Source organism: Coregonus clupeaformis, chromosome 1 (genome assembly GCF_020615455.1).
Source record: "Coregonus clupeaformis isolate EN_2021a chromosome 1, ASM2061545v1, whole genome shotgun sequence".
In the NCBI taxonomy this organism is placed as follows: domain Eukaryota; kingdom Metazoa; phylum Chordata; class Actinopteri; order Salmoniformes; family Salmonidae; genus Coregonus; species Coregonus clupeaformis.
The window spans coordinates 3,071,984-3,080,764 of NC_059192.1; positions in this window are offsets into that span (position 1 = coordinate 3,071,984).

The following is an 8,781-nucleotide window of genomic DNA, read 5'->3' on the forward strand; positions in this document are numbered from 1 at the left end:
TACACTAACATAGATCTCAACAGAAAACTCACACCCTGACCCAACCAACGAGAGTTCTCTCGATCAGGGCGTGACAGTGATTGACATGATGTTTAGCTCCAGGCAGTTTCACCTCTAGCCTTTAGAGGGGCTCTAAGTGAGATTTGGTTGGCTGAATACATTTAATTAAACTGCTGAAAACCCTCCCACTTGCTAGCCAACAGATTTTCTCATGGAGTTTTCATTCAATAGGGTTTTCAGTACATTTATCTAAAGCCATTCCTTAAAATGTGGGGTACCTTTAATTAGAATTTTCGACAGACTCACTAGAATATATGGAGAGAACGGTTCAGAATATTAGGGATCAATTAAAGAAAGCCATGTAAATACACACATATTCGTCTCCTTTTCAGCACGAAACGGTAGATTAAAAAAGTATTTTGACCTTGTATATTATTTAGGGTTAAGAAAATATTTATAAATAATAAAAAAAACAGGTTTGGAGAGCCTTTACGCACTAAATACATCGGTGAATCAAAAATACAGTGGTTTGATTCATCCTGAAAGTTGCCATATTCAATTGTTCAATCCATGAAATATTGGAAGTTAAGAAAAGTGTACAATAGGGGTTAAACAGTAGTCCTATAAATAACTTGCCATTTAGCAGACGCTTTTATCCAAAGCGACTTAGTCATATTTTTTTGTGTATGGGTGGTCCCGGGGATCGAACCCACTACCCTGGCGTTACAAGCGCCGTGCTCTACCAGCTGAGCTACAGAGGACCACTAATCATGGAACTGTGATGACAACCGTCCAGTCGTCGGGAAACCGTGCTCCAGGCTCCAGGCTCCAGGCTCCAGGCTCCAGGCTCCAGGCTCCAGGCTCCAGGCTCCAGGCTCCAGGCTCCAGGCTCCAAGCTGCAGGCTCCAGGCTCCAGGCTCCAGGCTCCAGGCTCCAGGCTCCAGGCTCCAGGCTCCAGGCTCCAGGCTCCAGGCTCCAGGCTCCAGGCTCCAGGCTCCAGGCTCCAGGTTTAAACTGCTACGTGTGGTCTGTGTTCCATAATGATTAAAATAGGCTACATGTCCCAAATTATTGCACAACTTGTAATATGATCCACTATTGACAGCGATCCTCAGGAACAACCTTACGAACGTGACAGAGGAAAGAAAGGTACACTAACTAACACTTCACTGAGGAAAAGGTGTTAAAAATTAAAATTACAATTTGTCTGTCATAGTTGACGTGTACCTATGATGAAAATTACAGGCCTCTCTCATCTTTTTAAGTGGGAGAACTTGCACAATTGGTGGCTGACTAAATACTTTTTTTCCCCACTGTATGTTGATATGCTTCAGTTTGCTGTTTCACATTTGTCTCCATAAGGTAAAATAGATCTAAAACAATTGTCATTTTGTATTTACAATCCCCTTATCCAAAACGGCTTACTCATTTACCCAGCTCTTATCAGTAGCTCAGCCTCTTATCAATTTGTAAAATTGAAGTGCAATGGAGAATGGTGTTATTCCTATCGGGGAAAAAGGAAGTAGATGTTGTTCCGCTTGGAACCGACAGGTTGTTTGACTTCATTCATCGTTTCGTCACGTGTGGTGGAATTATGAGGGAATTAAGTCCAGGTCAGAATACGGCGTATCTGTAGACACGCCTCCACCACACCTTCATTAATATGGTGTATCTGAAGACACGCCTCCACCACACCTTCATTAATATGGTGTATCTGTAGACACGCCTCCACCACACCTTCATTAATATGGTGTATCTGTAGACACGCCTCCACCACACCTTCATTAATATCGTGTATCTGAAGACACGCCTCCACCACACCTTCATTAATATCGTGTATCTGTAGACACGCCTCCACCACACCTTCATTAATATGGTGTATCTGTAGACACGCCTCCACCACACCTTCATTAATATGGTGTATCTGAAGACACGCCTCCACCACACCTTCATTTATTAGATCTCCGCCCAGAATGATATTCTCATGCTGAAGTTCAAGATCAGAATACGCTTAGAGAGAAAAGTGTATAAAATGGGAATTACTTTCCATTTACTCACGATTAACTAGGGTCAGATAAAACACCCCTTACTGCCCCCCTCTTGGCAGTGGATCATCTTTTTTGCAGTGTTAAAGTGAATTTCCTGCAATTCTACACATTTTGCCATGGGGTGTAGAGAAAATGTTGCAGTTTTAAAGCAAATTTAATGCAGTTCTACTCATTTTGCCATGGGCTGGTGAAACGTTTTTGCAGGTTTAAAGCTAATTTCCTGCAATTCTACACATTTTTGCCATGCCTTATGCCATGTTCAAATGATATCTGAGTGAGAGGGACTAACAAAATCAATGGGGACCCCCCCTGGAGGTCAGGGCTCCTGACTATGCCCTGTGTGCCGGGTCAGTAATTTGGTGATGATTACTACAAGGTTTGGACAGCTGACGAGACTACCTTACTTAGCAATCTAAAAACAAAATGTAGCTGACATGGGCTAACTGAGTGACTGTCTGTGACTGACATAATAATATGCCATTTAGCAGACGCTTTTATCCAAAGCGACTTACAGTCATGTGTGCATACATTTTTGTGTATGGGTGGTCCCAGGGATCGAACCCACTACCCTGGCGTTACAAGCGCCGTGCTCTACCAGCTGAGCTACAGAGGACATAACAAGAGAGAAACTGCTGATGCACAGCCACATTTCGAAAATTGCACCTTGTGTATTCTACTTTTCTAACTCTTAACAGTAGGGGAGAGTGGGGTAGGTTGAGACGTTTTTTTTTTACATTCAGCAATCACTCCGTCAAGGGAAATATAGTATTCTTTCTAACAAAGATTCTACCTATATTTCAGGATGTGTTTCCCTGGAAATAATCAGAATTCATGTAAACGTTACAGTCTACTGGCACAGGTATGTTGTTGAGCCGCAGGACAGGGTAAGATAAGACGCCTCTACATTTCTGTACTGAATGAAAACCGTTTAAAAAGCCATGTCTATCCTTATTTGCCAAACACAATTCAAAAACGATCGCAATCGCTTTTTTGTCTTTTTACTCATTTTAAGCATCTTTTAAAAGTGCAGTATGCAGAAATCACTCAGCCATTTCCTGGTTGCTTATGTTAAAATTGTTCTGCTAATTTCAGTTTATGTTACAAAACAAGCAATGTATAGTGTAGACAGTCATTGTACCATCTAAACCGCTGTAAAAAACTGACTAGTTATTACACTGTTTTGACCAATGAGATATAACCGTTTATTAATGGTTTAAAATGCATTTACAAATGATTAAATAATGATTAATAACGTAATTATAATTCCTTTATAAAACCCTTTCCAAACGGAACCTTGTTGTAATCTAAAGTGTCTTTACAATAACCCAAAATGTTGTCTTTTCAGCTGTTTGAAGGTGGTGTAAAAACCAAAAGTAAAAGACGTAAAAATGAAACTTAAGAATGGGAAGTATAGAAATTGTGCACATAGAACAGATCTACAGCTTCATAGACTTGCTTTCAATGAGAATGACAGATCTGTAACTCACAATTCTATGCATTACGCCTGGGAAGAAAACGCTTGAATTTGCTAAACTTGCCATTGGCTCAAACCTCAACTTACCCCATGGCAATATCACAACTTACCCCAAGGTAAACATTTTGACTATATTAGCCCACACAGCTACAAGGATGCACTTTCATGCTAGGTTTACAACCTCATATTGAAGCTTATAGAGATGAGCTGATGTATAAAACTACTTTGGTTTAGATACAAGCATCATGAAACCCAATAAATGTAACACAATAAATTAATTTGACTTGGTGAAAATCAGTTTTGGGGACCTAATTTGCATACCACTTTTTCCATGTGGTTTCTTCCTTCACAGACTCCATGAAATTATATAATCTCTTGCTAAATATTTGGTCAAATTAATCATTTTGTGTATGGTTTCCTAGAAACGGGTGGCTCAATTTACCCCAGTCTCCCCTAAGTTGTGACCCAGACGGAGTTGTATTTTCTGTTCGGATGCCCCCTAACGGCGTAGCGTGTAGTCTGTGTGTAGGCAGAGGTGGCACTGGCTCCAGGCTTGAGTGACGCTGTGGACCCAATTAAATCAATTGCACTCGGAAAGTTCACGCTAAATCAAAAGGTGTTATCCACGTTCACATACTGTAACAGGTGTCAGTGTTAGCATTAACTGCAGCCTCCCTGAATTAGCCTCTGACTGGGCTTGAACCATTGTCCTCTACCTCGACAACACACGTGACTTCCGGCTTAACAACGTATGAACCGATTGAGCTATAGAAAATGATTCAATTTCATAGCACCATCGGTGACTTTTCAAGTTATCTTATTACATTTAAAACTGAGTGAACATTCTGAGTGAACCTGCCGCTGTATCTGTGATTGAATTGGGACTCTTGATGGTTTTGTCGGATATACAGTGAGGGAAAAAAAGTATTTGATCCCCTGCTGATTTTGTACGTTTGCCCACTGACAAAGACATGATCAGTCTATAATTTTAATGGTAGGTTTATTTGAACAGTGAGAGACAGAATAACAACAAAAAACAGGTCGATGAAGAGGGCAGCACCACGTTGCCTTTTATCCATACAGTGAACCACATCATTTATAACTAGGGAAGCAGCAGAGATAGTGCTATCACCTGGTCTAAAACCAGACTAATGTACATTTAGAATACATTTCAAAGATACGAAAGATCTTAGCTGAGAATGAATCAAGGATTCTAATATTTTAGCTAGGCTAGAAAGTTTAGAAAGAGGCTGATAATTATTTCGGTCACGAGGGTCACCACCACGAAGGCCGCCTTCCAAACATTGGAGATAGTACCAGATATAATCGTCAGGTTAAAAATATAGGTTCATGATTCAGCAATCAGGGGGGCAGAGAGCTGCAGCAGAAATGGATCGAGCATATCAGCTCCAGTGGAAATCTTTTTACGTCAATCTTAAACAACCATTTTCCATCTAGCTAGTTGGTCATCTACATGTTGCTAGCTATACAAATGGTTCAGTGGAGGCTGCTGAGGGGAGGACGGCTCATAATAATGTCTGGAATGGAGTAAATGGAATGGCATCAATCACCTGGTTTCCATGTGTTTGATACCGTTCAATTGACTCCATTCCAGACATTATTATGAGCCGTCCTCCCCTCAACAGCCTCCACTGATATAGTTATATGTCTGTCACATTGAGGTATCTAGCTATAAGTTAAATCAAATCAAATCAAATGTTATTTGTCACATACACGTGTTTAGCAGATGTTATAGCGGGTGTAGTGAAATGCTTGTGCTTCTAGCTCCGACAGCGCAGTAATATCTAACAAGTAATATCTAACAATTTCACAACATATACCCAATACACACAAACTTGATCAAGCAAATGGATAGGTGTAAGCAATTATGGTAAATCCAAATGCCCTTAACGAGGTGTCTTCGCAAACTTGGACAAGGTAGGTGGCTTAGTGGTTAGGAGCGTTGTGCCAGTAACCGAAAGGTCACTGGTTCTAATCCCCGAGCCAACTAGGTGAAAAATCTGTCGATGTGCCGAAAGGTTACTATTTGCACACAAAATAACCTGAAGCTAGTTTTTATTTTTTCCTCAATCGGCCTAAACCAGGCTGCAGGTAACTGGTTTAAAAATGACTTGACAGATAGAACTCAATATATCTACTTATGGTGTTAAATCAGGTTTCCTGGATATTACGAAAGGCGTCCCACAGTGGTGGATTCTGGGTCCTGTATTTTTATCCCCAATATCAACTCTGTAAAAAAAAATGTAACTGCACTTGTATGCCGATGATACTGTCGTGTTTTCTATTGCCCCCACGGTTGACCAGGCTCTATCTGAACTACAGTCTGCCCTCATTGTATTACAGAAAAAACGTTATTGACCTGAAATTAGTATTGAATGCTGGTAAAACCACAAGTATATGTTGTTCTCTAGAGCGCATTAAAATAAGTCTGATGATTTAAGCATATGTACTTTGGATGGTGTCCATATTGATCGTGTCCCTGCTTACAAATATCGGGGCATCTGGAGAGATGAAAATCTGTCTTTTAAAAAGCATATTGATTAGTTAGTTAAGAAACTGAGAATTAAAATGGGCTTCTTCTATGGAAACAGGTCCTGCCTCTCGATAAATAGTAGAAAGCTGATTATTCAATCGACGTTCCAATCGGTGCTAGACTTTGGCGACATCATCTATATGAACGCAGCTGCCACTTCATTAAAGACGTTAGATGCAGTTTTATCATAGAGCACTGCGCTTTTTTACGGATGACAGGTTTGGTACTCATCACTGTGTTCTCTGCCAGGAAGTTGGTCGGCCATCTTTGATGTCACGTAGGTTGATACATTGCTATGTTTTCATTAATAAAAGCCCTTTTACAAAAGGTCCCACTGTACCTAACATCATTACTAAACTTTAGATGTACGAGTTACCAAACCCGGTCTCAGGGATGGCTAACTCTGGAAATTCCTTTGGTCTCTACTGAGTTAGGTAAATCATAAAATATTCAATTTTATTTGGAACGGCAAGCCAGACAAAATTAAACGGGCCAATTTATATAACCGCAAAAATGGAAGAGGAAAGTGGAAGGGGGAGAAAGTAAGGAACTTGTCTGTCGGCCTTGCATTAAAGAACATAATTGGTTAAAGAAAACTGTGATAAATAAAAAAGTATACCAGTTTCATTTAAGGACCAAAGGATTGACAGCCGTCCCATATAGATTGCAAAATAGTTGGGAAGAGATTTTTGACGTACCGATCCCATGGCATAGTGTTTATGAACTGATACGCAAAACGACGCCGGATTCAAAACTTAGAATTTTGCAATTTAAATTATTATATACAATTTTTGCTACCAATATAATGTTATTTATATGGGGGATACAATCTACCCAGCTCTGCAGATTTTGCTGCGAAGAGACAGACTCATTAGATCATTTGTTTTGGTACTGTCCATTTGTAGCTTGTTTTTGGTCACAGGTCCAGGAATGGCTAAAGGATTGCAATATTTACCTGGAACTAACCTTGCAGATAGCACTACTGGGTGATCTGAAAAGTCATAGTCAATCGATCAATAATATAATAATACTTTTAGCAAAAATGTTTATTTTCAATTTACAATCTGTAGAAACAATGAGAATAGAAAGGTTCAGAACTTTTGTAAGACATCACAGTACGGTTGAAATATATATGGCAAATAGAAATCCAATATGGATGGTGTTAAGATATAGGTGGGAGGGGTTGAATGGAGCTGAAGGATGGGACTAATAACAACTAACAACAACTAATAACAACAAGATAACTAATGTAAAGCATACTGTGTCCATAATAAGTATATAGGTTATAGGTTGAGAGCTTTTGTGAAAGAGCACAGTTAGAAAGATATGGCATATAGAAGCAAACCGGATGGACATCATGAAAATGATCGGAGAGGTTGAGGGTAGAGGAAGTTCAGGAGTAAAAACAAACAAAATAGAATTATTGTAAAATTGACTATGTCCATAAAATGTATATAGTATGTATAAGCTGGAAGTAGAGGCCTAAGCGTTGTTGTTCACTAGTTTACTCCAATTAGGGAAAGGGTGGTGGGGTTGGAAAGTAATAAAGGGAAATATATTTTAAAAAAGGATGTGTATATGTATGTATGTATGTATGTGTATGTGTGTATATATATATATATATATATATATATATATATATATATATATATATATATTTGCGAGAAGAAAAAACATATGGGGGATTGGAAGTGATGCAGACAATTACATAGATGGAAGTTACAATCTATCTGCAATATTAAAGCTGATCTATCCCCTAAGAGAAAAAAAAAAAGAAAAAAAAAGAGTTAGGTAAATCAACTGTTTACAAAACATACAGATCAGCAAATTAAAAAGCTAAGATTTAAAGTGGGCTTCTTTTTTAGAAATAGATCTTGCCTTTCCCTAAATAGCAGGAAGCAGATTGTACAGTCGACTTTCCTGCCAGTTCTTGACCATGGTGACTCCATTAACCAGAATGCAGCAGCCACCAGTCTTAAACCATTGGACGCCGTCTACCGTAGCGCCCTTCACTTTATCACAGGTGACAGTTGTAATACTCACCACTGCATCCTGTATCAAAAGGTTGGCTGGTCCTCATTATAGTCCCGTAGATCAATTAATTACTCCCCCTTTTGTTTCCAAAGCCCTACAACACAAGCTTCCAATTTACCTAGCTTTGTTGCTAATGTATAAAAGAATGAGAAACCAAACCCGTTCACAGGGTTGCTTAACTCTTCAGATACCTCGGGTCTCCACGGAATTAGATAAATCCGCTTTTACTTTTCACGCTCCACATTTTTGTGTGCAATTGTTTTGGTTGATTGATTTAGTAACTCGTTTCGGATGCTGTGATGTTGGGGATGTTCTAATGTAATGTGCTGTTATTAGATCTGGTTATTAGATCTGGTTATTAGATCTGGTTATTAGATCTGGTTATTAGATCTGGTTATTAGATCTTGTTATTAGATCTTGTTATTATATCTGGTTATTAGATCTGGTTATTATATCTGGTTATTAGATCTGGTTATTAGATCTTGTTATTAGATCTGGTTATTAGATCTTGTTATTAGATCTGGTTATTAGATCTTGTTATTAGATCTGGTTATTAGATCTTGTTATTAGATCTTGTTATTCGATCTGGTTATTAGATCTTGTTATTAGATCTGGTTATTAGATCTGGTTATTAGATCTTGTTATTAGATCTGGTTATTAGATCTTGTTAT